Genomic DNA, 19,256 nt, shown 5'->3' with positions numbered 1-19,256 from the left:
AAATACCCGATCCTCGCGCCAAAGTCCTGGATGATCATGTGCCACCGAGTTCGCTTAGGGCTGTGACTAAAGCCTTTAAAAGAAGTCAGTTAGGGGCTTGTGATCAGTGAGAACCTTGACGGGATAACCGATATATTATAAATTTAAAATGCACGAGTGAATTAACAATAGCAAGCCCTTCCTTGTCTATTACTGCATATTACTTTCGGAAGGTCTCCAGTTTACGTGAATAAAAAGCTATAGGGAAAAAACTGTTTATCATATTGTTGAAGCAATACCCCACCTACTCCCTAGGTCTGAGGCGTCTGTTGCTAGAAGAATTCCTTACCGAAGTCAGGAAGTTTTCAAGATAGGAGAACTACACATTCTCTTTCATTTATCGAACGCCTGTTGATGAATTTCAGACCATATGAAATCTACGCCCTTTTTTATAAGATCGGTTAGGGAGCGGCTATGATGGAGTAGTTCCTAATAAACCTCCTATAGTATCCGCTACACCCTAAAAATTGCTGTATTCCCTGACGTTAGTAGGTATCGGAAAGTTACGGCTAGCCGATACCTTATCATGGACTACTTTAAGACCTTCACTAGAAACCGTGAAACCTAAATAGACTAGTTCTGTTTTAAAAAATTCACACTTACTTATCTTTACCCTTAATTATGCTGCCTTAGTCTTTGTAGCACTAACTCTATTTACGTAGATGTTCTTTTTTTTTTTTTTTTTTCTGATGTATGGGAAAAAGATTACTAGGGCGTCGCCATGTAGGCATGAGGATCCTCCTATAAACAAAGTCTCCAACACAATGTTTATCATTCGAGTAAACAAAGTTATGGGAGCACAACGTAAACCAAAAGGCATACGCAAAAATTCATAATGTCCCCTGGCTGTGCTGAAGGCAGTGTATGGGATACTCTCTTGTTCCAACGGAATCTGATGAAATCCTTTTAGTAGGTCCAAGCTGGTGAAATATTTGTTCTGACCTAGTAGAGATGGGATATCTCAGTACATGGTACTGGGAATCGGTCAGGGATTGTTTCTTCATTTAAACGACGAAAATCGACGCATATCCGCCAAGTTCGATCTTTTTTCGGTACTACTATTAACGGAAAATTATAAGGGCTGTTTGATTTCCTAATGACTCCTTCTTTTAGCATTTTACCTACTTCCTCTGTTATCTCATTCTGAAATTTCATAGGAAGTCGGTACGGAGGTACATAGATTACTTTCTGTTTGTCCTTGAGCCTTATTTGATGCTCGATGACATCCGTTTTTCCTAAGGTTCCATCCGTAGTGGAAAAAACATCATGATATTCAGTTAAAAGATTCAAAAATTTCTGCTGAATTTCTTCTTCTTGAATGTCCTTATTGATTTTGTTCTTTATAGATTGCAAAAGGGATTCATCCGCAACTGATTGAGCGTGATTTATCTCAGCTACGGTAAGAATGCGATGTTTATAAACTTCCGCATCCAAGATATGTTGATTTTTGTGGATTACTAAAGTGGTATTCAAATGATTACAGACTTCGATGTGACATTGTTGTTGTGAGCCGACTGTATAAATGGCTTGTGGTGACGGATAATCCGTGTGTTTTCAGAGTTTCGGAAAGGATTAACGTTTCAGATCCTGGCAAGGTTTTCTTTACACGCACTAATATGTTCGAAGTTACGTTCGGCTCGAGAGTTTGCGTGCAAGCTGATATTACGGGCGAGCGAGAGTTCTGTTGGGTTGCATGTATTATTTCTTGGTTCATGAGACAGGTGATTGGTTCTTCAATGTAAGTGACTACTCTGCCTGTCTCTTTATTATCTAAAACTGATTTTAGGGTATTAGAAGACTTATAGAATTTTCCTTTGATATACACGCCGTGTTTTGCAGGTGCTAAGATAATATTTTGAGTGCCCATAGACGGGTATCTGATAATTACTGCGGGATGCATATTAATGTTTTTGTACAACGATAAAGTTATCGAACAAAAACGCGTCAGACAGTCTGAAATCATGTGACCTGGTCGTTTACAGTTATAACAACCCATCCTGCAACTTGATTAGTATTATGTACCACGTTTACTTGTTGTGGCTTATTCTCATTTTTTGCAAAAACTTGAATGAGCGAAGGATCTAGGTCGGTACATTTTAGACATGTGTTTTTTATTTGTTTATACACATCTAATCCGTACTGTTGGGCTGCAATTTTTTGTTTTTGTCAAAACACCGCACTAAAGCTTCAGGCAACATTGCAGTAATACTCGTAAGGTAAATTAAACGGATAAAATCTTTCACGGCGATTCTGGCACTCGTAACCCACCCGGAGTTACTTAAACTAACTTGATATTCATTTAGCCGGTCGGCAATTAGCGCCGCCCGCTCGACAACATTAAGCTGAGTCATGGAGGCTTGGTTAAGGATATTTCTCAATGCCAATACTACATCTAAAGCCTCTTCACCCCCATACACGGCACGTAATCTGATTTTGAACTCGTCCCATGTAGTCGCCTCTTGGAAAGAAACACCCCTTAGATAAGCACTTGCGTCTCCTTTAGCAAAGTCTATGAAGCTTTTGGCCTCCTGTAATTGTACTGCTGGGTCTGTGATGCTTTTTGCATTTAAATGAGTGTCTACAGATGAGATCCATGCTTCAACATTTTGAGGCAGGAACCCATTGACCCCGACCTTGAAAAGGGACAATTGCTGACCTCGCTCACGAGAGTCACCACATTGGGGTTGCCAGCCGAGTAGTTGCCATGTTCACTTTTACTTTTTTTCTTATCACTTCTATTCCTTGCGGTCCTATCAAAATATCTATAAGAGTACACTCGACCACTACGTAAACGGCATATGCAATATACTGTATAAATGTGTTATAGTGATAGGAAAATCCCCCAAAAGATACAAAAATACAGATAATTTGATAAAAATATTATACGGAGAATTCCTGCAAGAAACGATTAGCAACAACGAGAAGAAAAAAATAATCTGCGGGCGAGAACTCGTAGTTGAAGATTGATACTGTAATGAAGGAAGATTAAGATGGCGAACAACTCACCCCCAGAATACTGGACGATCAACTCCTGATGAACAACACTTCACTGAGGAAAAAACCTGAATAGATAAAATGGTACTTAGCTCAGGATTATATGCTGACGGATTGTTGACATGGGATGACGTCACAGTTCCTGTCGTCTTCGCGTCGGAAGTCGTGATGACGTCACGGTCTTCTCTCAGGCTCACGATGCATGAAGAAGTCCAAGATTGATGACGTCACAGCTCCTTCCTCGCATTACTTCCTCTTGCCCTACTCTTTGCGTCCTTGCTAGTGATCGCGCGTTGTTTCCTTTGTGTTTCCTTTATGTGTTTTCTTCTTTCTGTTGATGTTCGATGCTGCTCTCGTCCGGTGTTGATTCTCGAAGATAAGTGACAACAGTCACTCAAACGTTGATGTTGATGCTTGTATTCTTCTCGATGAAGGACATATCTTCGTCTTCATAAAATGTTGCGTTGATTGAAGATCCCGTTTCCTCTGTTTAGTATTGATTTTGAAGGTGGAAGTTGGTTATTGTAGTTCTTCGGTCGGCTGATATGGGTCTTGTTAATCTTATTCTTCGTCTAAAGCTGCCACCAGTATTAGTCTCTTCGCTTTTGCGAAAGACTGTTTGTTTCTCCTTACGACTGTCATTCGTAAGTATTTCGGTTCCTTCCATCTCCTATGTGATATCTTAGTAGAGTGGTTCTTCTTAAACTAAAGGAGAGGATTTCAAACAGATAAGTTGAAAAAAGGTATAACAACTTTATTCTGTAACTCCATAATAAGAGAGACAGTTCGGTCGGGAGACCGATATGTTTGAAACGCTGGTACAGAACTGACATTCTAAAGCATCACGTCCATAGCGAAACATTAGCTATCTCAGCGATTCATATAAAAACATACGTAGTCCGCCGGCTCGGAAGTTACAAGTTTCCGGCGTAGGTTAACAGGTCAACCGCTTCCCATGGAAGTTGTTGTGCAAAGTTATCAGTAATGCAAAACGATGACAATGTAAACAGATTTAAACCAGGCTACTGCAGACAGCGCATAGCGTAATCTAGATCTGCATTGGTCACGTAGGACCCTCCTAATGCCATGACCTCAGGTCATGGGTTTTTTTATTTACAGATTCTGTAATTCAATAATGTATTTATTACACACACATATATATGATATATATATATATATATATATATATATATATATATATATATATATATATATATATATATATGTGGGTGTGTGTGTGTGTGTGAGACTCTCACTCTCAAATATATATATATTATATATATATATATATATATATATCTATATAATATATAAATTATATATATATATATATATATACTTATATATATATATATATATATATATATATTATATATATATATATATATATGAGAAGAGAGAGACTCAGGATTTCCTCTCCATAATAGAACCAAAAGCCCTCATTGACCTCCGCATCCGAAAGCTTATCCTATCATCCTTCGCGTTCCCCTTAATGAAACACAAAATCTCCATCTCGGGATCCTCCCTCTTCCCTGTTTTTCATTACAGGGCGCGACAAGGCTATCCTTGCTTGCTCTCCGGGTGTCGGGAGGAAGAGTTGAAGCGTTTTCGTTGGGGAGGGGGGGGGGCCGTTGTTTCTAAACGGGGGAGGACAAGGAAGCAGGTGGGGTTCCTGAGAGCTACGGGCACCACCGACCCCAAACCCTACCGTAGGGTACTCACTGCCACTTCTACGAAGTCTTTGTTGCTGAGCTGGTGACGATCATAATTTCCATTGACGATTTCGGAGGCGAGGGGCAATGGGACACAACGAGACCAAGAAACCAGCCGAATGTATGATAGAGTGAGTGCTGTTTTTATTCGTCTTTGCTGTTGTAAATTTAGTTTATTACGTATTATTACTATTAATTTTGTTTTATTGATTTTACTTTGAAGAGGGTGGACCCGATAAAATTCCTTCTTTAGTTTTTCGGTGAAACAAAATGTTTTTTTTTATTAATTTCTGCTTAATAGTGAGATTATTTTCCATTCTAATTATCTGGTATATCAAAACACGTCTCAAGCTTTCAACCTACAATGACAAGTTAAATGTGTATTTATTGTTGTTGTTGTCGATGTTGTTCCCATCTTCAATTACCTTTTTGAAACACGAAAGTGTTTTAACTTTCATCCTTCTTGTTACTTTAATATATGTACTACGTATGGCACGTGACTCCTCTAAAAGTAACAGGAGAGAAATTCCGTTTTCTTTTTCTTAATGAATGAAAATCAATTTTCTTCAGGCGACAAAATTCGTTCAAATCGGAATAAAATCTGGATTTATGGCATGACGTCTCTTCCTTGATTCCGTTTAGAAAAGAAACTGAAAAAAATCCGAGAGACTAAAAAAAATCAGCTGTAGGTCAAAGGTCAGAGGTGGACGCTGGACGTCATTTTCAGTGTTTTATTTTGGGAGGCCTATCGGCTCCCTATTGGTTCACCTGGTGAACCTCTTTTTTTTTTATTTGCCAGACTTTATGAACTTTCCATGTTTATTTTTAGAGGCCTCCTACAGATCCCTGTTTACCAACAGGATGATCAATTTTTATTAACCAGAATTCAAGGCTCTCAGATTTTCGTATCTTTATTGCGTGAAACTTCTTTTAGGCTTAGTTTGGTCTATCGGGCAATCCCGATATTTTTTTTCATTCTTTTTGCCAGATTTTGGGAACAATTAGATAAAAATGTATTAGAATGCAAGCAGAATATTATTAGGCTAAAGTAGATTCACATCAACCTTGCATTTGACGTCTAGGCTCGTCTCAGATACTGAGAGTTTCCAGCCCTGTGATTGGCTTATCAACAGCCAATCAGGAGCGGTCGTAAGGGACTGTTCTAGACATCAAATTGCACGGGTGATGTGAATCTACTATAATAATGCATTGCACCTTCGCTTGAATTCTGAAGTTCCATCCATTTGGAAAGTAAGGCTGAAGAAAGATAGAGGGAATGAAGTAAAGTAAAAGGCTAAAGAGTGGTAGCAGCTAAGGCCCGAAGGGACGTTGCTAACAACTTCTAATAATGCTTACAGTGCACCAGTCGGATGCATTGACGGCACTACCAACGACAGACGGACGTTTGATCACATATTTTACCCTGAATAAAAAAAAAGTTTAAATTTCCCTATCAGCGTTATCGCAGTTTATGCCAAGTATTCGATAATTAGTGTGGAGCCAATATCCGCACTCCACAGGCATTCAATAATTAACATGGAATATTGCTGGGTTCGTAGCATGTGATTCCAAAGTTTAGGAATGTGTTGGTAAAGGAGGGCGATTCCTAACGTTCCGGATCCCTCTCTGCTCTGCAGTCTGTCTGGGAATTTCATTTTCATAGTCGGGTAAATTTTAACGTTGATTTCGAGGTTAAAAAGCGTCACTTTTATGGAAGCGTTGATTCGGAAACAGCAAATGGAACCCCATCTAACGCGCTGAAATTTGTGGATAACGTAATTTGAATCGTCTTCTAACATAAAGTTTGGGCTAGACTTGCGCAAATTAGGTATGAATCCTCGTTACTTAAAAAAACGATATGCGTTATGGATAACGGCACTCATTCGACTTTTTACTATGACTATCACTCCTGCTGTTACTACTACTACTACTAATATTATTAACATCATAAAGCGTACTTTGGATTTAGAGGACGTTTGTACTGCAGAAATCGATGGTATTATTGAGGTGACAGATGATAGCGAGTTGCCTCATGAATAGTTTCCTTTTTAATAAACTTTTTTTACTGAGCATAACAACCTTACATACAAAAAGTAGATCAGTAATATTAATGATAAAATATCTCCAGAAAAGCAACAATAGCAACAGACCTAGCAGACGAATGAATGACACCTATGGCATTATACAGGTCCCTTTGAGCGCACGATGGTACTGTAGCCTACGGGTACAGTAAACAGTGCTACAGGAGACTTTTTTTTCTTTGCTATCTCTACAGTGCGTCTTGCAAAGCTCATTTTACACAGTATATAACATCCTTTGCAGACACTCTTCAGTCCGACGGCTTTGCCCGAGCCCTATTCGCTTCATCCTTTCCCTCTATGCTTCACCTTCTTAGCTGTCCAACTTCCCTAGCCGCTTCTGATGTTAATCTAAAACGGCCATCAAAAGCAAGCAAACCCTTTCCTACATTGCGCCATTTGTCTGTATATTACGTGCAATCTCTCCCGTCCTAGATGCAAATTCCAGAGATGTATACTAGTATTGCACTAGCCCCGATTTTTTTTTCTTTTTTTTTTCTTTTTTGCAAGCCCCCCCCTAGGTTATGATGTCATTTAATTGCCACTTGGGTATGGAAACAAAATGAGATTATTTTCAAGACGATTCTATGGTGTGGGTTTAAGATATGGCGTCCCGCTTTTTAAGGGAGGGTTCATTACTCGGTTACAGTTCGGGAATATGCGTCCTAGATATCAACCTCACTAATCCCGTCCAACAGTCTCTACGTCTTATTTTTCTTTTCCTCAATTATCTCCAACTTTTGCAGTTTTCTTACCATTCTCTCCACAAGGCCAGACCTCCCCAAAAAACATTGCAAAACTATTTTTTCATCCAAGCCAACCTTGTCATGTCATCATTTCCTACTATCTCCATATTTCTTACCCATTTTGGTTATCAAAACAGTAATATCTCGCCTGGAAATGGAGAAAGGGGGCGGGAGGTCGGGGGCGCCGGAGATGGTTTATGGTAGTAATCCAGTAGCTATGGTACTGGTGACTGCTAATGCACATTTTCAGTTGCAGATAATTCTTGTTGGATAGTTGTCCAGTTTCCTTTATTCTTGCACATTTATCGTCTATCTCAATAGTCAGTCGCTTTAAGTTTCCTTCTTTTCTTCTAATTCTTAATCCCTTTACCTTATCTATGTTCTTCTTAGTCATGAGTCGTATGAGAGATGCAAATCTGGGAAATCGTACAGTACTTACAAACGAGGAATGAAATGTCATCATGTGTTAATCAATTCACATTTATCAAATATGCATTTATTGACGATAAAATACAAATCCGCATGCACATAGATACATGTGGTATATCTTCAGCTTCAAGTAACCAAACGTTTCAATAATAAGTTACTATGGACTTTTGCCCTGGGGAAATATTGCCAAGTCGAGCCCGACCCAATAATCAGTATTCAGCCTCGAAGGGCGAGGAAGACGAGCCTATAGTGAAATCCGTAGCATTTCTCGGAATTCCCTTCTTCCCTGAGATTAATCTGAGAGAAACGCGTGCCTAGGGTGTTGGCTGAATTAGTGGTTCTCAGTCGTGTTTATTGCACAAGTAGCTTTTATCTTATTGTTTTCAAAAAAAAAAAAGATTAGGACATTCACGACCTTTTTTTTTTCTTTAAACCATAATTTGCTCCTAATTCATCGAACAACTATCAAACAACCGTAGATGCACTTAACCGCCAAACGAGTCACTTACAATGCGCATTCTAACGTAAACTTCATTTCCATTAGGAAAACTTCAAATTTATCTCTCAGCCAACCATTCTTATCATATATGCTCGACACCCTCCACATAACACCCTCATCAGATGGATCATAAGATGATTTCTCTGGTCCGAGTGAACCCAACATTACTATTACCATTACTCTCAAACTTTTACAGCAGCTTCATACAAATTCAGGGCGCGTGCATTATTTAACAGAAACATGCAATCGTTACGAAGAGTTATTCTTTGTTTGCATTGTTGTTTGTTCCACTAAAATGTCAACGAGCTTATGGTATATTTGCGTGACGTGCACTAGTGGGTTACGACGCGATATCGTAAATTGTGAATTACGTGCAATAAGTACATGACGTGGACCGATGCCTAATTTGGGATCCATGTCAACAGTATAAGACAGCGAACTACGCTAAAGTTTCGCTCCTTGCAAAACAACAAATTACGAACGGCTAAACAGAATTTGTTCCAATTCACAAAAAAAAAAAGAAAAAAAAAAGCAGACGTTTGAAAGCCCGCGGGCTAAACCAGGATTTACTTCTTGCACCATTAAGTTGTGATGGGTTATAAGACTGTCTTCTTGCACCAGTTAGTGACGATGAAAAAATATTAAATACACCTTATATTTACCAATAAATAATACAGATGTATACCAGTATCACTTCTACGCATCAGTGATTTACTTAGCTTCTTCCACGCACCTACAAATTATAAAGAATTCGACTACATCCGTGATCAGTGCACCGCTAAATTATGTATAGTTACTATAATAAATTTGCACTTCACTCAACAATAACAGAAGACAGCGCAACTACATTCGCGTCCCAGTGACCCGTAAAATACGATGAGGTATCAAGCCCAAAATTCATTGGGACGTAATGAATGGGGTTTGGGGAAACTATTTCAGTTGTTCTAAAAAGCCTCTAAAGTCATTACACCCGAATTAATGGATGTGTAAATAAATTCTTCTGCCAAAGAGAATTAACGTAGTTGTTCGATGCAGATAAAAGGATATTAGAGGGTTTTTTTTTTTTTGATGACGTGGCTGGAAATGGTTTTGCAATACATGACATCTTTTAACCGAGATGGAGTTGTGTGTGGTGGCCATATACTGTTTTATTGAAAATTCATTTATACATTTCAATTAACGTTATACTTTCTTATTATTTATAGAGAATGTAGCCTTGTTTTGTGCGTCAACGGCTATTTCGGATTCATATTAATGACAGATATACTTCATCTTTCAAACACTAGCTACTTGCTATCAACTTTTCAAAGTCCTTTTGCGCCACATACAGCTTTTTTCCTTTATCTCGTCTAGAATTTTGTATTAGTTTTGTATAACACACTTTTAATCCTCACACTCTCGTCTTTATTTTGAACGTCTTCCTCTATCAGTGATTCTATTATGGCCTTTCTTTCTTAGATTAAAATCGTATCAATCACCTCCCTCAGTCAACTAGCGTCTGTTTTAGGAGGTGACGGTAAATATCTACATCCGATATCGTAGGCAATAGTGAGTGCTGAGTATGACCTTCAGCTAATTATGATCTGTTTCCGTAACATCGGCTGCCGGTATTTATTTTCAGCTCCCTTGCAAATCTTTACAGGCACCTGTTATACACCTTTTACATAATTCATTATCCCCCTTACACCATGTATAACTACAGAACCTTACTCCTGTCCCATTAACTCTTTGCGTGCCTTTCAAGTTGTCAACTCTCAATCGTTTTTCTTAACATTCTAAAATCACCAATTACACGTCATTCATCTAGGTATATATGCATCAGTCTCCATCCTATATATATATATATATATATATATATATATATATATATATATATATATATATAGGTAGACTGATGCTGCGAAATATTGCGTTTTACGCTTACAGTATAATGTTATGAACCGCAGTAAATGATAGCCTACAAATCACAGGTTGCGTTAAAATAGTTTTCTTTCAAAGCTAACCATCGATTTTCGTTAGTCAGCTCAGAAAAAACAACTTGGTGCCTTATCCCAACGCTAACACTTAATTTGTCTTGTTCAGCGTGCGGGATACTTTGATTACCCTTTCCGAGTGTTGGGGTGAAATGATCCCAGATACAACATTTGATTTCGTCTATCAAGGAAGCTCAGATATTCCTTCATTTTTAAAGAGGAAATTTTTTCACAATAACTTCATAGAGGTAATACCTGGAATTCTCAGGATTGGACATGAATTATTACCTCTTTTGATTAACTGTTGCTGTTACGGCCTCTGAGAGAGGTCCGCTTCAGGTTCGATATGAAATAATAAAAAAAATATTTCAACACCAACAGTTGAAACTGGGGATACGAATATAGAAAGAAACACTAACACAACAAAGGTTTATTTACAAGCTTACTAACATAGGTAAATGTAGAATGGTATCTCCTATTTACATAAAAAGATAGATCTTACACTGCATGAACTGGGGGAACAGTGAGGCAATTTGATCGAACACTTGCTAGTCAATTTGCAATTCGAATCGATGGCTTCTCAAAAGGAAACGGTAATTGCAGACGTCCTCTGGACTCCGTATTGCAGAAACTAATCTTCTAGTAAGGCAGGAATTCCCCAAAACCTGTAGCAGGACCTTTTCTCTCTGAAGTCTGCTCGACGTCGAGATAACACGGTAGACCACAAAGAAGACGACTAGACCAGTATCCAACCACTCTCGAGCAATTTTTTTCCTGATCCTTCGTCGGTTCCTTTCTCTCTTATCTCTCACGGATGATCTCTGCTCCCGCTGATCTCTCACTGATAATCTGATCTGTGGCTCTTACTGAGAATATCTCTCTGTGACTAAACTGGAGTCTCTCTTTTACGATCTCTCTCGCTGCTGCTACGACCGTCGTATTTATACGGCACTCTGGGGGCGGAGCCTACGGCGAACTTCACAGACTCCAGGGATTTCTAGAACTTCTTAGATGAATCTAGACGAGGTATTGCATCAGAAATCGCGGCGTTTCTCACGTCCAACAGGCACCTCCAACACATTGAGCTAACGCCTCCTTGCTGCCGAACTTCTCGAAAATGCGTTCTCCTTTCCTTTAACTTCTTTGCTATGAAGCAATTACCATCACAGTTGCCCATTTAACTAAAGTATTGGCGGAACCTGGACATCACTTCTCTAATTGACATCAAACTGTAGTTGAGTCGAGTTGAATATAGAATTTAGGCCAAAGGCCAAGCACTGGGACGTATGAGGTCATTTAGCCCTGAAATGGAAATTGACAGTAAAAGGTTTTGATAGGTGTAACAGGAGAAAAAACCTCGGCACTATGAATTAAGTGTTTAGGAGAGGGTGGAAAGTAAGATGAAGAAAAAAAGAAAATATGAAAGGACGTATTCGTAAAAGGAACGAAAGTGTTGCAGCTAGGGGCCGAAGGCACTCTGCAAAGAGCCTTAAGTAATGCCTATAGTGCACCGCAGGAGGTCCACTGGCGGCACTACCACCCTACGGGACGACATCAACTGTAGCTTCTTTTACTTTGGCTAATAATGAGTATTATTACTTAAGCATATTGAGCCCATTTAATAATTACCTCAAATATAATAGAAACTAGTATCGTCGTATGAATAGTTCATTGTTTTCTCTCGAAGTATATTTTCTATGGAAGTATGAAATTGACAAGTAATGAGGTACTTGTCCATTATCTTAACATGCCCACATGGGTTAAAGTAGCTAAATTTGGTATAAATGTAGAAATACTTTCCTTTGCTCGTATACTATTTTTATAACTAAACAGATGATCCTCTGTACGTCGTGGCTTGTCCCCACCATAGATAAATAAATCATTTATCGTCATTGCTCCATTCACTTCTTCCTCTCAGCTGATCGTTATTTGTATGATGTCAGGAATATTAGGGTAAATGGCTACTTTTGTTTGGTAATAAGTTGGTGATGTAGCATAGAATCGTCTTAATTTGAAGATTAGAAAAATTTTGATGGACATTAATAATAATAATAATAATAATAATAATAATAATAATAATAATAATAATAATAATAAATCTCCGAAAGTTCTGAACACTAATCAGTTCTCCGTGGAACGAAAAACTCGAGGCTAAGTAGTAGTTAGTATCTCTCTCTCTTTCTCTCTCTCTCTCTCTCTCTCTCTCTCTCTCTCTCACACTGTGGTTTTCTATCATGACTATCATTAGGTACAGCACAATTTCAAGTTTATTTTCGTAATCTGGTTTCACGGATCTACAAAAAACAAAAAACGGTCGTAATGGCCGCTAAGAGCAAAGATAAAGCGCATCATTTACCTCCCAATAGCTGGCTTAATGAGCAGAAAAGTGGAGCTTATAAATGACTCAATAACACTTGAAGCGACGATATTGCTCCGTAGTGGAGAATGCGATGATAGTACAGTTCTGTCAAGAGGACGTCAGAGGATGTGAAGCTGAACTTTTCAAAGAATATAACCTCATTCTTTTGTAATGGAGTCAGATTTGACTGTAGTTTTGAACTGGGATGTGACTCGAGAACCCTGGTAAAAGAAAAAAAAGTCACCGAAAGAAGTCACAAGGGAAAAAAAGTAACAGTAGAAAAAGTCACAGGTTAAAAAAAAAAGTCACAGGTAAAAAAAGTCACAGATAAAAAGAGTCAGAAAAAAAGTCACAGGTAAAAAAAAGTCACGGGTATAAAAAGTCACAGATAAAAAAAGTCGATAAAAAAGTCACAGGTAAAAAGTCACAGAAAAAAGTCACAGGTAAAAAGTCAGAAAAAGTCATAGGTAAAAAAAAAAGAAAAAAAAAGAAAAGTCACAAAAATCTTTCCCCGTTGGTTTTAATCCGGTATGTATTCACCTTTGCTGCGTGGGGATGGCCGTAAAAACGTAAACAAAAGACTTTAAATATCATAAAGATAATGACCCCCCCAAAGATATATTGTGAATGTTTCCGTCTGTATTACCGCCCACTTTAAATCAATGTGATTTTTTTCCCCGCTACTTTTTTCCCGTGACTTTCCCGCGACTTTTTCCCGTGACTATTTCCGGCCACCGTGACGGATATTTACATATCGTATTGCGACGTCCCTTATAAAACGAGTAATCTGAGACGCGAGATTAAAGTCTTATTAATTAATAATATATAAAATCCATTATTTAAATCTTGCCTCACCTGAATAACGGTCGAACGTCTGGCGTTTTCTTTTTCTCGGACCATCTCGCAGTGCTAAGCGTTCAGTGTTCAGACCTGCGAATGAGTGGAACAAACAATTAACTACAGAAACTAGTAATAAAATTTGATAGTTTGATCATTCATTTCATGAACTATCAACAAACCAGGGAATAACAGTTAACAAAAAATGACAGGGAAAGATCTGAAAGGGATTGTGGTATCGGGGGTGATTTCCTGAATGAATCCTAGGCATGGATACTGAACAGGGCTCCATTTATGGGATAAGAGTAATTCGAAACTTATAATAAAGAAGTTTCTAGTTGCAAGGAAATAATGTATTGCAACGTCCGTTTCACAGAGTTTGAATCATAACACTGAATGGCTAGCATTACAACACAAAGTCCTCGAACCCCTAATGTTTTCCATAAGGCTTTCGATACATTGATCCCTTATAGCAATGCGAATGTAAAAACACTTGCACTCTAAGAGCCATCTGACCACAGGAAATAATTAGACCTAAGTAATGACACTACAGACAACCTTGATCTGGTAATTATCTCTAGATATGACCACATTAACTTTAGTGTTTCATTAACACTTGGCTCACTTTGAAACTAATATGCATAAACTTTGTAACTTGAATGTCAGGAGCCGTACACTTGATCTCAGTAACAGTGTCTTGTTGATGGTGTGTACAATAGGCCTAGAAAATTTTATCAGGTGTTCTGCGGGGAAGTGTTCTGAGTCCTACTTTGTTTTTAGTCCCTTAATATTGCAGTCAAAGAATCATGACTTTTGTACACCGGATATTTTTTGAATAAAGTAAAAAAGAAAAAAAGGTCCCTTAAGACACAAGAAATAAAGGAACTGGTCCAATAGAAAGTTGCTTATGCTCCCCTGGTCCTTCTTCTTCTTCTTTTCCCACAAATAAGAATTGAGCTTATACTCACAAATATATATATATATATATATATTATATATATATATACATATATATATATATATACATATATACATATATATATATAAATATAAATATATATATATATATATATATATATATATATATATATATATATATATATATATATATATATATATATATATATATATATATCTATATATATACTATATATATATATATATATATATATATATATATATATATATATATATATATATATACATACATTATATAATGACAGACAGACAGAGCGAGCGAGCTTGCATAGTGTCCCCCATTCCGTTATTCACGTGCATGGGGTTGACACTGTACACCATAATTGTCTATATTAACAATATCTGGTATCATTACCTTCGACTTTTAACAATTATTTTCAGCCAGGAAACCGAATATTATTTTTAGGACTTCTTGCAACTACAATCTTTGGTAAATAATGCCGCATGCTACTGACGTTTTGCTCTACGAATACTTTAGCTATTGCTACTTCCTGAACGCCAGCAGCATGTTTGGATCTGTACATTTTAGGCAAGTTCGTTCGAAATGGTGGTTCCATTTTTGGAAATATAATTTAGATTGACGGAGGTGTTCCTTTATGGCCATTTCCCATACATTCTAGCTTATCTCCAACACCGGGTTAGTTTGCCTTTCTCATTGACGCCTCTAGTTCGTTTGTATGTTGTTTTTACGTTCTCTGGAACCAGTGGTTATTCAGCAATGGGTGACTTCTCTAGTGGTTAACCTTCAACTGAAGTATTTAAGTTTCATTTAACAGCTCTTAATGCCTTAGCAGAAGAGATCGATTACCCTCTCCGCAAAACTACTTCACCGTCCCTCTGATTGTGTTTTCGACGTCTATACTCTTCGATTGTATTGAACTACTACTTTTAAATAGGTCGAGTCATGTACAGTTGGACACAGGTTTCCCTGGTACACCGTCTTGCGAGACTTCGAAAAATTACATGGTAACAGTGTTTACTGAGGGAGATTGGGGGGAGAACCTCTTCTCTGCTAACAAGAGTTCCACCAATAAGTTCTGGAGTTCGTTTGGTGGGCGGAATTATTAGGAATGGTTGGAGAAAGACACACACACACGGAGTGAAAAAAATTTGAGCAGTTTATATCGTTGTAATGAAGATTGTTGTCTCACTTGTAATATAAGTTTGTTTATTAAGGTTCCATTTAACTTTCGGCCAGACGTTACCTTACAACCGTGTCTATTATTATATATCGGTCATATTCATTACACCAATACTTAAAATTGATCAACATTTTAAAGTTATATTGGTATTGCCGAAAATCACGAACATAATAACAGGATAGTTTAACCTTTTCACGTAAGCCAAGTTTATAGCATTGGTTGCAGTGCGTTTCCTCTCTCTCCTCTCTCTCTCTCTCTCTCTCTCTCTCTCTTTATACTAGCTAAACTTAGTGATAAGAAAAACCCCCTGCGCTCAGTATGCAGTTCTGGTATGTCATTAGTGTATTCAGGAGAGGATCAGTGACCCAATATATCGAAGATTGCCCTTCCTGACAATACCCATAATCATAACCAAAGCAAAGAAATTTCTCATCTCTGATACTGTAATGTCATAAACTCTTGTTCCCTTGAGTGTTCGCTTGATATATTACCCCATTTCATAACATGAAATTAACGATTGGATCTCTCTACAGTCAGTTCCATTATAGAATGATTAAAAATAGAATTAAAAAACTTTATTCCTGATATACTATCATCAAAATCGAAGGTGTGGCGACAAAAAATTATCGCCACTAATCCTTTGCCACACAGATTAGCTGGTTTGACGTTTCTGATAACCTCCTAGGCCACCCTTACCTCCCCTCCCCCGCGCAGTTCATACAAATGGAAGACGAGCAGTGCAAACGGCCAGCAAACCTCTAATAAGGCACTAAGTAGTACTGAACAATATCGATACAATAAGCTATGAAGGCGCACAAAATTAAACTTAAGAACGTCACATGACGTAAACAACATGTGTGGGACGACTTCTGCACCAGTCATATGACGTGGTTGACATTTTAAGGGTTAACTGTTGTTTTTTCTAAAATTATGTATGCACTGATATATTATAGACTATATATTTCGTTGACCTTACCTTACAGACCTTACAGACCTTACAGTTCGTTCGGGTTGCCCAGGTCCCTCAGAGTGAGGCACCTCTAATGTCTACCAGAGAGTTGCTAGTACATCTTCCGTATATTTTGCATCTTCCAATCTTGGATGGTCTGGGATGCAGTTTAGATATTTGTCGAGCTTATTCTTAAACACATCCACGCTCACTCCTGATATATTCCTCAGATGAGCTGGCAACGCATTGAATAGACGCTGCATTATCGATGCTGGTGCGTAGTGGATTAATGTCCTGTGTGCTTTCCTTATTTTTCCTGGTATAGTTTTGGCACTATTAATCTACCTCTGCTTGCTCTTTTCTGATATTTTTAGTCCCATGATATTTTCTGTTATTCCTTCTATCTGTTTCCATGCCTGAATTATCATGTAGCGTTCTCTTCTCCTTTCTAGACTATAATTTTTAAGGATTGTAGTCTTTCCCAGTAGTCAAGGTCCTTAACTTCTTCTATTCTAGCTGTAAAGGACCTTTTGTACACTCTCTATTTGTGCAATATCCTTTTGATAGTGTGGGTACCATATCATATTGCAATATTCAAGTGGACTACGAACATATGTTTTATAAAGCATAATCATGTGTTCAGCTTTTCTTGTTTTGAAGTGCCGTAACAACATCCCATTTTTGCTTTACATTTTGCCAAAAGCCGAATTGCTATTTGATCATTGCATAACATGTTCCTATTCATCATCACACCAAGGTCTTTAAACTGCTTTCCTTATTTGTGATTGTCTCATTATTAGGTCCCCTATATGCATATAGCTCCTTCTCTGTCTCCATAATTTATTGATTCAAATTTATCAGAGTTAAATACCATCCTATTTACCTCTGCCCAATCATATACTTTGTTAAGGTCTCTTTGTAGAGCGTTCCTATCTTCATCACAAGTAATTTCTCTACTTATTCTTGTGTCATCTGCGAAACTACTCACTACCGAATCCTTAACATTACTGTCTATGTCTTCAATCATAATAACAAAACAGTATTGCAGCTAACACCGTACCTTGTGGCACACCGGATATTACCTTGGTTTCATCCGATTTATCATCATTTGCAATATCTATCTGTATTCTGTTGTGTAAAAATTCTTTTAACCATCTTCCTACTTTATCCACGATATTGTGTTTTCTAATTTTCTTCGCTGATATATTATGGTCTACCTTGTCAAAAGCTTTTGCAAAGTCTAGATAAACCACATCTGTTTCATTTCCGCTTTTCATATTTTTAAATATGTTCTCACGGTTGACTAACAGTTGGGTTTGTGTACTTTTCCGGGTACGAAACCGTGTTGTCCTATATTAAACAAATAATTTTTTATAAATGTTTCATAATATTTTTCTTCATTACCCTTTCATCACTTTCATAATATGTGATGTTAGACTCACAGGCCTATAATTACTTGCCTCTAGTCTTGATCCACTTTTGAAAGTAGGGGGTGATGTATGCTAATTTGTGCTCATCATAAATCTTGCCTGTATCTACACTTTGTCTTAATAATATTGCAAGTGGCTTTGCGATAGAATGAACTACTTTCTTTAACAAAATAGCAGGGACTCCATCAGGCCCTGCTGCAGCTCCAGGTGATAGGTGAAGTCATTTGGGCTTTCCTTATAGTGGCTGACATAAAGAGAGTATCATCTACTGAATTGACAGTTACCTTTTAAAATGTCCACAGAGCATATGACCCCTATACTTAGAAAACGTCAATGACGGCCAAAAATATGCCACATTTTTACTCTTGTTCATATAACTTAGGTTTTACACCAAAGATACATTGAAAATATCAGTAGGATATAAAGCATTACATTTCAAATAATGGAAACTATTTTAATAGACTTCAAGAAGCTAATAAGCGAAAATAAGTGGCGAAGTATCACATCTGTATCGGCTACACCACAGAGAACAAAGTATACAGGTAAGGCCCCGTCCACACGGTCGAGCTTTGGTCGACGAACTTTGTCCGATGTGACGTCAAAAGCGGAGAAACAGCGGGAAAAGTCAGAACTTTGCCGCATTTTCTCCGCTTCTGACGTCACATCGAACAAAGTTCGTCGAGCAAAGCTCGGCCGTGTGGACGGGCCTTAAGGCAATTTGCCAATACTGTTACGACCTCACGGTATGATAATAGTGCTCAGCGAGTCCTTCAGTTTCTATAATTCAATGCTGTTAACAAGAAACGGTGATTAGGAAGACATCAAAAACATGTGGGGCCTGAGTAAGTAGGAAAGTTTACTGCAATACTCTCAATATTGTATGGAGGCATTATGCCATTTTTTTTTTTTTTTTTTTTTTTACGGATACTTCGAACATTATATCAAGAATATCATGGTTATATAAAACTTGTTGTGAATTATGTTTATTAAAACATATAATCAAATAACTAGTGAGAACAAAATGAGAACATTTTAGGTTCTATCAAAAAATCATAACATTTATATTATACAATCTAATACCTTGACCATCC

This window comes from Macrobrachium nipponense, chromosome 16, assembly GCF_015104395.2.
Source record: "Macrobrachium nipponense isolate FS-2020 chromosome 16, ASM1510439v2, whole genome shotgun sequence".
NCBI classification, from domain to species: domain Eukaryota; kingdom Metazoa; phylum Arthropoda; class Malacostraca; order Decapoda; family Palaemonidae; genus Macrobrachium; species Macrobrachium nipponense.
This window is presented reverse-complemented; position numbering follows the sequence as displayed.